The 17,118-nt window shown below is 38.5% G+C and overlaps 1 protein-coding gene across 4 annotated transcripts in view; it reads left to right on the forward strand.

Moving 5' to 3' along the window:
• Con (leucine rich repeat protein connectin) overlaps nucleotides 1–17,118 on the forward strand; it is a 168,034-nt gene that overhangs the window by 18,626 nt on the left and 132,290 nt on the right. For 2 of the 4 annotated variants that reach the window (XM_086838788.1, XM_086838787.1), the window contains exon 2: nucleotides 8,777–8,807. The gene's annotated coding sequence lies outside the window, so the exon portion shown is untranslated. Of the gene's footprint in view, nucleotides 1–8,776; nucleotides 8,808–9,158; nucleotides 11,196–17,118 lie in introns of those variants that run through there. The other 2 variants (XM_086838786.1, XM_086838785.1) reach the window with 2 other exon arrangements.

Consider the following 17,118-nt stretch of genomic DNA (forward strand, 5'->3'; position numbering starts at 1 on the left):
ATTCGGAGACCCGGAGACCCACACACGGGACTCGACCCGGCCTGTACTTGTTGTTTTTTTGCAATTTTCATGAGTGGCACTCGGGTAAAATATACTATTTATTTCGCTACTGAACACTGCCGCTCCAAGGAGGAGCTGGTCTGGCCTGGCCTGGCCTGGCTCTCTATGCCCCAAATGAACCACATTCCATTCTGATGTTGGGCCAACTTTTGCGTTGAGGAAGCAGGTGGAATGCAGGCCATTGTTGTTGGTGTTGCACTTCTGCACTTTTGTTGGCTGTTATGTAAAAAGCTCGTTGAGTGAAAAACGTCGAGTTAAGTATGTGTGTGTGTATGTCCCAGCCCAGGACTCTCTTTCTCAGTGTGTGTGTGTATTACTGCGTTTTTAAAAAGAGATTCGAAGCAACAGTGCCACAGATACAAGGATACAGAGATACAGATGCAGATGTAGAAGCCGGTGCTGAGGCACACTCTCATATCTGGATATATGTATATCCCTGAGCTCGCTGGCTCAGCTCGGCAGCTCCTCGAGTGGCACTCATCGCGAGCGGCGGACAGGTGGAGAAGCACCAACTATACAACCACCTGGCCACCACCCACTCAACTTGTGCCGCATTACCTTGCCGAAAACTATGGCTATAGCATATATATATACTGATAAAAAATATAGGTCTCTTCCATATAAATCGAGATATTTGCAATATAAACTTCTATATAAAATAGTTAAGAAAATATATCTCATCACAACTTCTTTCCATTACTTATGTGATATATTTTAAATATTTTAATGCTTTTAGTATTATATTTCAGAAACTATTTTAAAAAAGGGTTTAAAAGTATCCAAAGATTGTTGAACACTTTTAAAAGCAATGGTTTTTCAAACACCAATTTTTATCGCACACATTCTTGAGCTACTTTTAATATTTATATACTCTTTTATTACAATTTAAAAGGAGCTATATAAAATGTTTTACAACATTGTCTAATAGTATGCTATGAATATTAGAATATACCACAAATTTCACATATTTCTGTGGTTGATTATTTCTAACTACTTTTAAAAGCCGAAATATAGCATACATTTCAGAGTTAAATGAGCTACCTCTTTGGTTATTTTTTAATATTATATTTCACCCCTTGCTAATTTTATTATATATATTTTTTTACAGTGCATTCGCTAACATTCGACTACAAGTCTCAGCTTTTCCTACTGCATATGTATTTGCTTAGTTTGCGTATTCGTTTTACGTTTTTCACTTTTTTCGTTTTCATTTTTCGCTTTTCGTGTCGTGCTTACTGCTTTGTGTGTTGTTTTTAGTTTTAATGAAATGTAAATGTTTAGTTATACACACAGAGAGTGGCTGTGTAGAGCGAGGTGGCTCTGTCATTAATAGCATGTGTAAGGTGGCTTTTGTGAGACTGAGACCTGCTGAGGAGGCACTGAGTAAATACTACTACAAAAAAGTATATACAGTAAAAAAGCAACGTGTGCTTCCTATTTTTTTTAAGCTGTTTCCACTGGCCAACAACAGCGGTGCTGAATTTTCCATTACACAAAATATTTTCAATGGACATAAAGTTAGTATTTATAAGAAAAGTTTTTTTCATTAGAATTTTATTTAAATTAAATTTGCTTTTCAAGGGGTATATTAAAATGTGTTTATTTTAGAGATTTTTTTTGAAAGAAAGGAGGTTGGATTTGATCATCAGGATTACAAGTTTCTGAGGGTTAAAGTTTTATATTTTTCACAGTCAATATGTTGGGTTCTTAAACTAATACTAGATTTCGATAGAACTTAAATAAAAAGGTTCTAAAAACTGCAACTTTTATATTAAACGAAACAATTTAAAAGAACTTAGTGAAGACGGCTTGTATTTTACCTCATAAATTGTGAAATATGTGGAATGACAGGATGACTGAGCGCCATGGGGCTGACACTCGCGGAATGTTTGACGAGAGATCCGCTAATGAGGCGACGTTGTCAAGGACTCTGCCTCGGTGGATGAGAGGATGTGTTTTGAGCATAAGGATACAGCTCCGGTTCCGTGCTAATTGGGCTTCTAAGCCAAGGTATATATCCTGGCTAATGCCTTCTGACCACTGCCATATCAATTTGCAGTCATGCAGAGCCAGTAAATGCGTTTTGGTTTTCTTATTTATATTTTTTTGCAGCTGAAAAACATTTATGGAAGCGATTTGTGCAACTGGAATTGCAATTGCAATTGCAATTTCAATAAGCCAAAGTGCGTTTTGTGGTCTCTGCTTTGGAATATTTATTAAAAACATGCCCTGGGTGGCCATTTCAAATGGAATTCATTTCCGAGAAGAAGTCGAAAACAGTTTTTAACGCCCAGGCAACAGTAGTTTGTAGTAGTAAAACCGACAAGCAAACAAACAGTGGGCAATTTGTACATATTTGGGGTTCCCCCTGTACTACAACGAGTGTTGACTTTAACACACGCTTGTCAACGTTGACCAAACGATACCGCCGAGAGGGGGAGGAGGAGGGCTTTGGGCCCGGTTTTTGGGGGCTGGACTTTTGCCTGGATTTTCCCTGAGTGTGAGCGGACAAAATAGCATTTCCTTCTGCACTTTTTGGACCGCTTGACTTCTCGTAAGCGCCGCTTGTTCGCATTTTCCGCCGGATTTTGTTTACAAGCCACGCCGCAGAGCACGAAAACAAATTGAAAATGCACCGAGCGACGGCTACAACGCCCACCCCACCACCCCACCACCCCCGAAACACGAACAATAACAAGTTGGTGGGGAAAGTGGGTTCAGGGGTCACTCCACACAACAATAGCGTCGAGCTGCACAAATTGGTGACAGCTCTGGCCGGGATTGGACGTTAGCTGCATTTGTGTTTGCCTTTGTGCGGCATTGTTGTCAAATTTATTAAGTTACTCATACGGCTCTCCCCAACCGCAACAGTATGTGACAACTGCTGCTCTGCTCCTGATCCTGCTCCAGCTCCTGTTCCCCAGTGACCACTGAGCCTCAGAATTCCGACAGCAGCCGGAATGGAGGAGCAGCTTCCCCCGGGTTTGGGCTTCATATCAATGTTTGCCATTCGGCGGTAGCCATCGACAACACAACCATTTTCTTTTGGGCTGTCAAGAGCTTAAGAGGCCAACATTCGAATCCGAAGAGAGGTTTTTCTGGGAAATAAAATAAGAAGAAAATATATACAATATAAATGTGTGCTTATTAAATCTATATTTTTATACAGCAATTTTTTGGTTAAATCCTAGACTTTTAAATATCATAACTAAGCCAAAAATGCATTAATTTGCAATGCGGATAACTTCCCATGCTAGTTTTTTGTAGGTTAATAAATCTGCATACTCAATTAGAAAGCTAAAAAAATCAGATTTTTCCCCAATTTTAACGATTTAACCCCTTGTAAAAATAAAAAAAAAATTGAAAAAATTCAATTTTTTCTGGACATAGCTAGATCTATTCAGCTTTTCATGCTGATAAAGAATATATATGATTTATAGGGTCGGAAATGACTGCTTCACTGTTTTTCAGGCTCCTGACTAAAATTATAATACCATTCCTTAAATATTAATCTATATTTTTATATAAGCATTTTTTCGCCAAATCAAAGTTTAAAAAACTCATATCTCAGCCAAAAATGACTTAATTTCACTTCGGAAAGCTGTCCCATGCTAGTTTTTTGCGGGTTAATAAATTTGCATTCTCAATTAAAAATGTTAGAAAATTAATTTTTTTTGCTATTTTTTTCAGGAATTTTACGATATAAAAGTTTGAAAAAATTGAGTAAAATTTTTTTTCCTCCAGACATGGCTAGATCGATTTGGAATTTTATGCTGATTAATAATATATATGATTTATAGGGTCGGAAATGATTCCTTCACTTCATTTTAAGCTTCTGACTAAAATAATAATACTCTGAAAGGATATGAAAATAGTTATATGTAATTTAGATTTGTAATAATATTTAAATAACATTTTCCTAAATATGCATCTCTTGTGCAATTGAGATTTTCTTTTATCATTGTGACCTCACTGTCCTTAGATTTATGTAAGATTGTGTGTCCTTCGTTGAGCATTTGCCACTTGTCAATAGGGATATATATTTTTTTCCTGTTCTTTTTCTTAGCTTTTATTTGTATTTTTCCACAGCAAACCCAGCAGCAGCATCTCATTTCCCGTCGAGTTCGCTTTTGGGGTCGCTTCCTTGCCTCTTTCGCCGTCAATAGGCATTTGGCTATTGAAACTTTTGCAGCTAGGAAACACACATCCCACAGATAATGTATACATGTGTTGCCATGAGCAGCCACTCCGGGCCATAAATATCCGCCTAAATATGCTGGTCAGGCCAGCTGAGTTGGCTGAGATGGCTGAGATGGCCGCCTCTGGCCAAAATCCGTCTTAATATGTGCGATGTGTTGTCGGTGCCGGGAGCTGTCGAGTCCGATTGTGTGACTGTGTGTATGCTGTGTGTGTGTGTGTGTGTGACTGTGTGTGTGTTGGCCGGATTTATGGTTGGGGCCAAGTTGTAAGCGCCAATGTTTTTTATGTAGAACTTAAAGACATCCTAAGTACTTTCTGTGCATTTCGCACTGTGGCAGTTCTTATTCTTTGACTGCAGAGAGGAAAATTAAGTGAGTTATTAATAAAAAAAAATAATTAAAATAGGGAACTAAAACAAGGGTTTTATTACAATTTTATTAAAAAATAATCTGTAGATTGCAATTTTGTTTATTATAATGTTTGAAATTGTATATAGACAAGTTTAAAGTAAGCCTGTCAGAAATATTAACTTTCCCATGATAAAATGAACCCTAGGAGCACAATAGAAGTATTTTACATATGTTTTTTAGATTGTCAAAATTTTTAAAAATCATTTTTGCTTTATTTAGTTGTCTTACTTTCCCTCTCTGTATTAAATCACCCAAATAACCCCTCTCACTCGCCCACGCACAGCACAGCTGCCCCTTGTTGTTGGTTGGTGTTCTTGGTTTTTTGCAACTGTTGTTGGTATTGTTTCTTGGTAGCACTTGAGGCAGCAGCAGAGAAGCAATGGAGCTCCTGGGGAATCGCTGGCGGACATTCAACTTGCCCGCCGATGTCCTTGTTGTTGTTTGTTGGTCTTGGCAACTGTTTTGCTTGTGTTTTATGGTCAGTTCTAATGTGCTTCGCTCCTGCTCCTGGTGCTGCGAGAGTGTGCCGAAGTACTTAGTGTTAATAAACTTTTATAAATATTCTCTTTGACACTTTTAGCACGAAATAAAACTGACAAATAAATCTGATTAATCATTGCACTTTGCGCTTTGTAATAGCACTTTATCGTAGTTTATTTTCCACCAGCTCTCCGTTTACCTTTGTTGTTGTATCTAGCCGGAGAGAGCTAGGACACGTGTGCGTGTCCTTTGCCTGTTTGCCAGGGACTATGAGATAATTTCGATACGGAGGTGGCCAATCCATCAAGTTTAAAGGTCGGACTTAGCCCGGCTTATAGTACGTCCTGCAGGATGTACATAGCTAAATTTGGAATATTTTTTGATTGCCTGCGAATTCAATTGGCTTCGTCTGTGGCCCCTGCGGCGAGTTTATTGTATTTGAAGGCGTGGTTATTGGGCTTCAATGGAGCGGCTTTATTACACGTGAATTCCTATATAGAAACTCTGTAGGATGTATCGGCGGGGCACACACTTCAATAGCCGGTTGTTGGTTGTTTGCCAAACAAAATCGTTTGATAACAGAACCATTTCGGGGCCATGAACTCTGACATAGGAGGTACTCATCAAATGCAATGGAAAAAAAAAACCGGGAGAAGCGGAACCCAATTCGAGTTGCATCCGCGAATGGGTTTTTACCCGCTCCTAGCTCCACATTCCCCTCACCCACGCCCATTGAACAATTCTAGGCAAATACAATTTTGAACGCATCACAACACGCAAACACAATCACAAGTGGGCGGGAGAGGGCGGTGTCCTCCTCGAGGGTGAATGCGGTGATGCTTTTGAGAGTTGAAGGGGTTCTGGGGTCCTGGTTTGGCATGTACGCATCCTGGCGCGGGCTAGGATGCAACAGAAAATGGAGTGTCGGAGCAGCACTTGGCCATCGTCCGTCCATTCGCGTCTCTCGTCTGTCCCTACAACTGGCCATTGATATGCGTCGCGGTTTCTTTTTTTAAGAGGTATGACTGGGGTATAATGGTTATGGGGGAAAGAGAAGAATATTTAAAAAATAAATTAATATTTCTAGTAAAGTAACTTTTAAAATTAAACCTCTTTTTTGTGTTTAATATAAAAAATAAATAGATAAATATTTAAAATTAAGCTTTCTTTATTTTAAAAGCTTTAAGACTTCTTAAATATTTAAAAAATAAAACATATAAAATATTTCATATATTTTTCCAGTTTTATTTTGTTTACTAGGTATTATTTAGTCGTGATATTGTATCAAAACCTATTTCAACTTGACTCTGGGCCTCACATCTGTTCTCCTTTTCTCGCTCTCCTCGTCTTTTCCTCCTTTCTACTCCTCTCTTTCTCGCTGCCTTGCGAAGAGGTCACACTTAATTTCCGTTCGCAGTCGTAGCATACTTTTTGGGGCTGGCCACTGCTGCTGTTGCTTCTGCTGCTGCTCCTGTCATTGTTGATGCAGCTCTGTGCTTGGCAATGTCAGTTGCGCTGAACTTTCAACATCCGCTTTTCATTTACACGCACACACACACACATACAGAGTGGGGGGGGGGTACGTATTTGACCCCTGACCTGGGCCACCATCTTGTCGTTGTTGTTTTTGTTTGGCGGCAACATCTGTTGATTATTTTGGCGCTTCTTTGGCTTGTTTTTTGTGCTTCCTGGTGCAGCCTTTTGCCTGTGTGTGCGAGAGTGGCTTGTTTATCACACACACAGGCGTCCAGAAGGTGGCTCGAAAGTTTTTGTGTTTGTCCTTGCTTCTTTTGTATTCTTTTCCTTTTGCTTCTTGCTCCCTTTTTTGCATTTCTCCCTCGCGCACACTCACATAAACATGTCAGCGGCAAAATTGATTATGAAATGATTTATTGGCCTCAAAAACTGCTTCAATATTGATTAAAGTTGCTCGTGTTCCATGGTTTTTTGTTTTCTCCTCGTTGTATCCCATTTTGCGGGTATTTCCGAAACGCAGACCACGCGGCGTATGCGTAACGTTTGTCATGGCATTTTATTACCCGTCCGCCTCGTCCTTCGTCCGCTTGCGCGTTTTAAATGCATTTTTGTAAGCTACCAAATATCCGCAGCATCACATTCTGCTGGAAAATAAAACGATTTGAAACAATTGCTGCACTGTGTTCGATTCTTTTTTGGTTGGATTTAGTTTTCCAAACCGAAAGCTGATTTTTGTGGGTTAGAGAAATGCATATTTTTGTTGAATTGAAAAAGAAATCGTGTGGAAAAAATGTTGCATGAAGTATGCCTTTTATATTCAAAGAGTGTGTGTGTATTGGTATTATTGCTTTTAATAAAAGGATTATTTAACCAGGCTTAAATCGGTTAATTAAGGCAACCATTGTTAACATTTATAAAAATAGAACAATTTGTGGATTATTTCAGGACTTTTAATGATTGGTTCATGTTTTTTACAAAAGGGTTTTTAGTTAATCTATATTTTTTAGTAGTTAAATTAAAAAAGTATTAAGGAATTTGAATAAATTTATTAATGGTATAGCCTTTAATTGCATTATTAGAGCTGGTTTAATTGAAATAATTAAGGTATTTATCATTGAGAATATTTATTGCCAAGTTTTGAGTATTTCAGTGAATTTATTTATTAAATATATAATAAATTACATACCAGTAATTAGTTGAGGATTCTTTTAATCTTCCTTAACCCTTAATAATTGAGTTTTAATTATATTTCTATAATAAAATGTAAAGCAAACACTAATTTGGTTAACTAACAAGAATCTGTCGCTTTACCCTAACTTTTGTTGGGTTTTCTCTGCATTTTGTATATATATTTTATGAAAACATTTATAAAGTGTGGCATTTCATAGACACGTTTGTAGCTGTCGTTGTGCCTGGGTCCTTTTTATATGTTGTTTCTGTTCCTCCTGTCAGCAGTTGTCAACACAAAAAGGTGCACGGCTCACGCCAATCCGCACAGGTGTGTTTCGTGGGCGATTGGATGCTTTTGTGGACAGGGGATATGTGTCAGATGAGTTTTGTTTCAACACATTTGGAGCGTTAAATCATTCATGTTGATTTAATTATTTTACGTTGTTGATTCAATAATTTTTTATTTGATTTATTTATTTATTTACACGTTTGCACGTTAGTCCCCTGCTCGTCCCTTCTGTTTCATTTCGTGAGCCGCTTTAAATGACATCATCAATCAATCACATCACTTATGACAGCCTACGGCATATGAAGCTATATACATTCATAACCATATATATATATATATATATTATGTATGGTTTATATGGGCTTCAAATTCACGTAATGGAAAAATAAGTTTAACACAAAATAGAAAAAAAAGAAAAGCCCAATCTGCATTGCAAATTGCAGTGAAATTAAAATAGCATTTCGCTGAGCTCTGATTAGGGCAATGAATTATTGTTGACTGCGCGCTGGCCAAATGAGTTATGGTTAAATAATTATGTATAAATAAAGTAAATACCAAATGTGAAAATTACCTACGAGTGGCTGGGATTAAGTGCGGGGGGATATGCACTCAATATAAATTGTTTGTTCTATTACTTTATTAAACTTTAAACTGGCGCAAACTAAAATGCACTATTTCTACCTCCCTGCAGGTTCTCTCCTTCGGAAAGTTCGTGCTTACGGGTAAGCTTAAAAGTAATAATAATAATAATAAAAATAATAATGAAAAAGGGGAAGTAGAAGAAGAAAATTCAATATTCCCGTTTGGAAAAGTTTTCTGGCCAAGTGGCGACGGAAAATGGAAAATGGGCCACGGATAATGCCCAAAACGACGCCGGCTGATTAAGAGAGAGAGAGAGTGCAGGGGCGTGAAATGCAGCTCACAATAAATTTAAATGATTCCCATCCAGGCAGAAACCCAAATGGCACTTGCTCGCCTCTTGGCTCTCAGCTCAGCCCGGCCTTTCCATTGTTGGTGCCGCCCCTCGGATTTATTATTATGATTTGAAAGTGCATAAACCACTTGGGGGCGATTCGGCTTTGGATTTGGATTCGGAGCGCAGCGGCGCATTTCGCTGCATAATTGGCACAATCAGCCAAAGGCGAGCGCGATAAAATCAGCGACCCCTTGAACTCAGACCACCCATGAAAGTCCAGGGGCTCACGGGAAGGGGTTTTTCATTGAGCAGAAATTATAATCAAGAAGCTTAAATAGTAATTAATATAATAACATACAAGCTTATTAGAGATATAATGTATAGAAACAATATTTGGTACAAAACTAATTAAGTAAAGTATTCCTATGAGATTATAATCCTATTAGAATATATATGAAATTCAAGTTTTTCGGAGACCTATTTAAAGTTTTTACAATATTATAATTTATGGATAGAAGGATATAATAATAAGAAAACATGGAATATATTCATGTAACAAAGTTTATTTACAATACCCATCTGTCTTAATTCAACTTCTTTCAGGGATCTTAAATACATATTTTTTACACCTATATAAGACTCTAAAATCTCCCAAAAGAGTTACAGATAACCCCAGATTCTTCATTATAAAAACTCTATTCAAAACCCTATCCAAAAACTAACCCCCTTGTAAGAATCCTTGCCTAAGCCACTGCCTAAACCACTTGAAGGACTCCGCTTTAGTCTGAACTCGCCTCTTGTGAGTCGTATATTTTTTCTATTTTTTTTTTTACTTTTATTTTTGAGCTGCTTGTGTTGATTTTCCAACCTTTTAATTAAGTGACAGGACGAGGGCAAGGCGTCGGTGCAGCTCAAGTTGCAGCCGCATTATAATGATGCCAGGCGGGGGTGGGGGGGCTTGACGCTCGTCTACAAACAAATCGCTGGCAAGACCAACAAACAAACAAACAAACAAACAAGAAACACCGACTCTGAGGGCCGAGGCAGACAGTGATTGAAAGAAGTCTGCACACGTGCGCACAGGTGCCCATCGCTAGATGGCTGGCGCTCATTAAAATGCAACTGTGTGCGGTAATGGCCAAAAAGGGAAACGTGCAATAAAAGCAGTCTATCCCCGTCCCGGGAGCAGAGCCTGTAGAGAAAGAGAGAAAGCATAGAAATGCATTTCGCATTTATGCAAATGCATAAAAAATACCACACAGTAGAGGCAAATAAACGAAACGCGGCACACAGTCGCTGCTCCAAACAAAGCCCCAGCCAAATGGAGCAATGGAGCAAGTCGGGAGTGTATCAAAAATCCATGTTATTCTACGGTTTTCCCACGCTCCGCTTTTGGAGAGTTCTGTGTGTCTGCGGGAAATGGAAATTTTCTGGATCTGCTGCGGATGATTCTGCTGGTTGGGGAATAGAGGGAAGAAATGTTAGAAAAATTTAATTATAATAGGAAAAACTAGGATAGAATTATTAGAAATTGGAACAAATATTTTATATATTTTATTTCGAGTTTAAAAAATGTGTTATTTACTTTATTTGCGCCATAAGGGAGCTTATTTTTAAGAGGCAGTGTGATCCCACTAGCGGCCTCGAATTGTCCCGTTTCAAGCTCTCTCCCAAGCGCCTTCCCACACTCGCTCCCACACGCTCGCCCACAAGCTCTTCTACCCGCTCTCTCTCCCACTTCCACCGGTCTTCCAGTCCAAAAGAGCTTTCTAATCAGTTCCATCAATCTTAAGTCGAACTTACATGCAGTTATCACCGCGATTTACGTGCGATCACAATGCCTCTGCAAGACCAGCGTCGCGCAAAAACCCGAAAGTTGTCGGTACTATTATTTAGGAAGTTTTAATTAAAAATATATATATATATAAATAAGGTTGATTCGGTATCATATCGGAATATCCCCGAATTTGTGTTCAAAGTTATAGTTTTCTTTAGGAAAAAGGTAAGTGTAAGAACTGAAAAAGCTTTCATGGCTTTTATCTAGTGAAAAAGAGTGTGTGTGTTTGTGTCTTGAAGCGGGCGCGTGTGTAAAATATTGTGTGTGTGAAAAAGAATGTGCGTAATTTCGTCTTTAATCGGGTTAATGAATATTTCGTAATACGCTGGCAAATCAAAAAGGAAAAAGAAAATCAGAGTGAGTAATATATGTATGCATTTGATGAACCAGCATTTCAAACCACTCATAACTAAAGCTTAGATAATAGACATATATATATATGTATATATATATAAATCCAAAGCCACTGAGGCAACTCTCCAAGGTCGGAGAAAAGAAGTAAAAAAAAAAGCGCTCAAAGCTTAAACTAAATAACGTACAAGTTTTGAGTGAACTTTCACATGAATGAGCAGAGGAATTTGAAGAGATGTTCAGATTTAAATTGGTCAGGAATTAGAAGTTGTGAAATTTCCGTTCGCTTAAGTGCCCGGCACTCAATGAGGTCCTGGGCTAATCAGCAAAACAGCTGGAGGAGCAACTGTTTTGTGGGGGTCAGGGAGCTCTGGGTCAGACAAACATCAATAAATTAGAAAATGAATAAATAAATAAGCTTCGAGCTGAGAGCTGAGTGGAAAGAGCCTAGCAGGAGGAGCTGGCGCTGAGAGGGGTGGGGAGGGGGGGCCGGTAAATAAATCACCACAATAAATCTTTGGCACGCAGTTGGAAAAGCGCTTCGCCTCCTTCCGGGGCCCGCGTTTGGCACATTTTTCTGCTCGTAACTATAAATATATTTATGCATGCATGACATAAGTTTATCCAGAAGCTGGATGAGCTGCTGGGAAGGCTGGAAAAGCTTCCTTTCCCCGCCCCCATCCCTCGCCCCACCACTGCAAAGCTGGCTGCAAAAACTTTAAGCAACTTTGGGGGCAACCGCAACACCGCACTCAATAGACGACAACTGCCACTGGGACAATGTTCGGAAGAGGGGAGGGGGGAAGGGAGTGGGGAAGTGGGGTAAAATCGCATTAATTTCACAAATTTGACTGGCAAAAGTTTGAGCCGACATCAGGCACTTGAAGTTAAATGCCATTTAAAGACAAAAGGATACACTCTTGAGCGAGAGGCTGCGGGGCGGATCCGGAACAGAAGGCTCAATAGTCAACATTTAATACGGGGTGATTTGCTGCCAGTGATGCCGCAAACTTTTCAAAAGGATCCTGTTAATGGAGAGCACTTCAAACGTGAGCGATAAGGCTTGTATAAAATTATATATTTCGTGTTTTATTTACCAAAATAAAATGGTAAATTACAAGGAATTATTACGCAGAGAGAAGGTATTGCAGGGTGTTTTAATTTCAGTCAGAAGCTTAAAATGAAGTGAAGGATTCGTTTCCGACCCTACAAATCATATATATTCTTGATCAGCATTAACAGTTGAATCAATTTAGGTATATCAGGACAAAATTGATTTTTTCCAAAATTTTCAAGATTTTATAAGAGGTAACATCATTAAAATTTTCAAAAATTTATGAAAAATTGAATTTTTAAAATTAAAAAAATCAGTATGGAGATTTGTTTTCCCAATAAAAACTAGCACAGACCCGCTTTCCGAATTGAATTTATAATAGTTTTGGCTTAGTTATGAGTTTTTTAAACTCGGATTTGTCGAAAAAATTGTCAAATAAAAATATAGATAATTATCAACTAAAATAATGGTATTATCATTTTAGTCAGAAGCCTATTTCGCCATGAAGGAATCATTTCTGACCCTATAAATCATATATATTCTTTATCAGCATCAAAATCTGAATCGATCTAGCTATGTCCGACAAAAATTTATTTTTTTTCAAAATTTTCAAAAAAATTTTAGGGGTTACATTGTTAAAATTGCCAAAAATTGGGGAAAAAATTTGAATTTTTGAAAAGTAAGAACCCAGTATGCAGATTTGTTTTCCCTATAAAAACTAGCACAGACCCGCTTTCCGAATTGAAATTAATGCATTTTTGCCTTAGTTATTATATTTTAAAAACTTTGATTTTCATCAAAAATTTAAAGCACTACTTTAGCCTTTTTAGCAATTATTAAATCGCACCTATAATATTTTTATGTACTCTTTAATCTAATCCGTGTTCTGTCACATATATCCATTAGTTAAGCCTTTGGGCCAAAGTGTACATCTATTTGGAGAACCAATCCCTATCCCCAGGGAATGCCACATTTTATAAAATAAATTCTTCAGTTTGTCTTAATAAACTGGCTTCCATTTTTAAATCTCAAAGTGAAATTGGGCCTGGTGTTACCTGTCAATAAACAGCAGTCATGTCACAATTTATTTTTCTACCAATTTATTCATATTTTTAATGGATCTTTCGGATTTTGCCCTGCAGCCAGAGCAAGTAAATATTGCCGCATGAATTTCTTTGAGTATTTTTTCTTTCTTTCATTTAAATTTTGCAGTTTCCCTAAGAGATTTTCCCTTTTCTGTTGAATCATGCTTTACTGATGCTGCTGCTGCTGCTGCTGGTGCTTTTCCTTGAAGAGTTTTTCCGTGGCAACGGCAACACTTTTTGCTTGGCTGCCGTCAAGCCGCAGCCATTAGCTTAATTTGTTTAATTAATGAATTTGCTGAAACTTGTTCCCTGATTTTATCCTTCCTTCTCCCCCTCCCTTTTTTTTGTGTGTGTGTCTGAGGCGTTTAAATGGGTATTCGTCTTCGTTCTCACACACATATAGAAAATTAAGCAAATTAATCATACGCACCGTGTGCCCAAGTCTGATGGTGCGGAGAGAAGGGAGGGGAAAGGGGAAGGCCATCGCCCAGTGCACAGTAAATTTTGTATTTTCCACATTTACTCGTTGAATATGCACTCAATTGGAATTTATGTGATTTGTGTGCTCAAGGACCTGTTTGGGTTATCAACGACACGGCAGGCAGACGCCCCAGCCTTCCTGCTCCATGGTGACTTTGGACTTTTGGCTTATACGCTCCTAGATATAGCCCAGCTTTTTGGGCCTTTTAATTAGCAGCACTCCTCTCCCCCTTGCTCAGAGTGTCTGGTTGAAAAGTTTTGGGGCATTTTAATATTGTCATCATTGTCATAATTGAAATAAGGCAACGGGATATAGTAACTTCTCCTCTTTTTCGGTTTCTCGTTTCACATATAAAAGTATGTATATTTTGTGTACCACTTTTTCACAACTTGTTGGGTGCCTTGTATTCGGTTTTTTGGTTGGAGAGTGGAGCCTTTTTTGGTGGATTTTACACTCTGTTTTTTTTTTTATATTTTCTACGCCACTTTGTGTGCTACTTTCTGGGCCAGAAAGTGTGTTGCCCTGCGTTTACCTTTATAAGCGGCTTTGCCCAATTTGCTCGGGATACGAGATTGGGGGGAAGGATGTGGCCGGTGAGGATCCCCATCGCTCCTGGCACCAACCTTTTTGGCGGCAATTTTCGGTTACTGTCGTCCTTGTTGCTGTTGTGGCTGCCCCCCCTTCGGTTATCATTTATGGCTTACACATTTGCGTAGACTTGTGTTTTGTTATTGCAATTAGTAGCAGCCGGCATAATGAAGTTGGCTAATTGTACGATGGGCGGGGCAACCGATTTGAGCGAAGAGCCCTAAAACAATTTACGGTTAGCCATAAAGCAATTAAGGAAAGAGCTCTGCTTAAAAAAAAAAACCAACAAAACTAATGTGCAAGTAGGGCAATATATGGGTAAATTCGTAAATCGTGTTTGGGCTGGGCCATTTAAGTTATAGAGGTGGTAATTAAGGTGGAAATTGAGGTGGCTATTAAGGTGTAAATGTACACTTTTACTTATTTTTTACTTTAATAATCTTTAAAGAATTCTTTACCTTCAAATTCTTGATTTATTTGTAATTCATTTACGTTTTCTAAAGGCCCAGCTCTTATATATTTGTTCGCGTTTTAAATACACATATTTAAAATGATCAAAACTCTATTTTTGTTGCCTTAAACAAACAGAATCGTATATATTCTTTTGTAAATGTACTGTTAAATTCTACAAAATAAACAAACAAAGATATCAAAGCTAAATTCGATGCTATAAATATATAAATTTTCCACCAAAAACATTCCTGATTATACAGTTTTGCAGAGTTTGCAAGGGAAAAGTAAGCCATTTCCATACACTTGGTTTCCCGTTTCAGTTTTCACCAATGACAGACAATTTAAATGCCCGTAGATGTCATTATTTATGCGCTAATGTTTTTCGCTGCCCCACCGGAAAATGCTAAATTCGATCTGGCTCCGTCGGCACGAAAAATAGCAACAATATTGGTAACGTAATGGAATTTGGGGGAGAGGGGCCAGAATCACTATCAAACCGAGCGGACAAACGTGCGGACACCAAAAAGTTTTTACGACCGCTCGACCAAAACAAAACTTGGATTTGCATAATATACAAATATACACCAGACCGCTCCCTAAGTGTTGTTGTGTGTGTGTGTCTCTGGGTGTATGAATTTAATGGCTGCAACGACAAGCGACAAAACTCAAACTGCGGTTATTTAGTACGCAAAGCTTTTGATGTACTTTATGCGCAAGCAATGAACTTTTAATGTGAGCATTGCCAAAAGCAACAAGGCCGCTGCCGCTGCCGCTGCCGCTGCCGCTGCCGTATAAACAACAAGGACATTGGGAGCAGGAAGTAACAGCAGTAAGTGATATATCAGAGCTAAGCACTCCCGCCCACACACACGGCCATGGAGGCAGTGGAAAGTGGCAGGAATACAGGAAAGTCGGGCAGGAACCATACGAGATTTACTCGCAAGCTTCCTTGCCCGACTTTCGCGCTTTCAAAAATTTTTGAGGTGCATCAAGAGAAATAACTGTGAAAAGAAAGTGCTGGAAAGTTGAGTAGCAAGCAAATCAGTGCTGCAAAGGTCTTTTATAAATTTGAAATGCTTGAGTTAAGGATATTATTCTGTAAATTTAGTATTACTTCTTTGCCTTAAATTTCTCTCAGTGCTTCACTACAAAATAGAAATAAATAGCAGAAGTTGAAGGTGCAGAGACTTGCTGCACATGGCGACATAAATAACCAAAACAGCATGGAAAACCAACAGAAAACCAGAAAAGCTTCGCCCAGACATGACTGCTTCACACGACTTACGAGCTTTGTTTGCGGTTTCCTTTTTCTTCTGGCGGTTATGTCCTTCTTATTCCCTGCCTTTCTTTTCTCGGTCTGATCAATTGTTAAGCTTTGTATTTGGTTTTGTGTGGAAATTTGGAAGGTATAAGCCAGCAGATGATGAAATATAGCTATGAATGTAATAGAAGTGGTATAAATAATTTAATTAAATAAATTGGTATAAATAATTTAATTAAGTATGGAAAAGTGATAGGAATGGATATAGAAAATGTAAAATGATAACCAGAATCTATGTACAAATAAATTCTGATTTCTTTTACGCTTTTAAGGTTGTCTCATAACATTCTCCTTGACTTTCTCTCCCCTTAATTTTTTATCCCCGCTGGCAGTCATTTCCATTATCAGGGAGCCCGCTATAACCGCAGCTAATAGCATCCATTTATTTCGCGTAAACATATATACATAACATATATATCTCCTCAACCCCGACCAAGTTGGAGTAAAAAAGTGGCCACGATAATCGGCTGGGGGTTAGGGACACGCCCCCCATTTTGGCTTTTTCGCTGGTTTTCCTCTAAAGTGCCACATGTGCACAGTCTTCATTTTTGCATCTGTATGCGAGAGAGTGTGGTGTGTGGGTGGGTGTGTGTGTGTGCGGTGCCTAATTAATTGCCACCGCGTTGAAAATATTATTTTTAATTGTGTGTTTATGCACAGAGACCCTGGGAGAAATAAGGAGAAGCATTTAAGAGCGGAAGCCAAACAGGAGTCAGGTTTTGGATCGTTGTCTCCTTGGTTGCTAGCCAAAAAGCGCTCAGCTGCCTCAGAAATATGGCATAAACACACAGACAGAGAGAGATAGGTATATATATATATAGAGAGAGAGGGGATATTCAGGCTCTGCCTCACTCACACACACTCATTGCATCACGGCTGGAATATTTATGAAAATTATCCTTTCGCTGTGGCTTTTTAAGATGCTCATAATTTATATTTAAGTTGAG

Source organism: Drosophila serrata, unplaced genomic scaffold (assembly GCF_035046125.1).
Source record: "Drosophila serrata isolate PLE 108 unplaced genomic scaffold, ASM3504612v1 contig_359, whole genome shotgun sequence".
Classification (NCBI taxonomy): Eukaryota; Metazoa; Arthropoda; class Insecta; order Diptera; family Drosophilidae; genus Drosophila; species Drosophila serrata.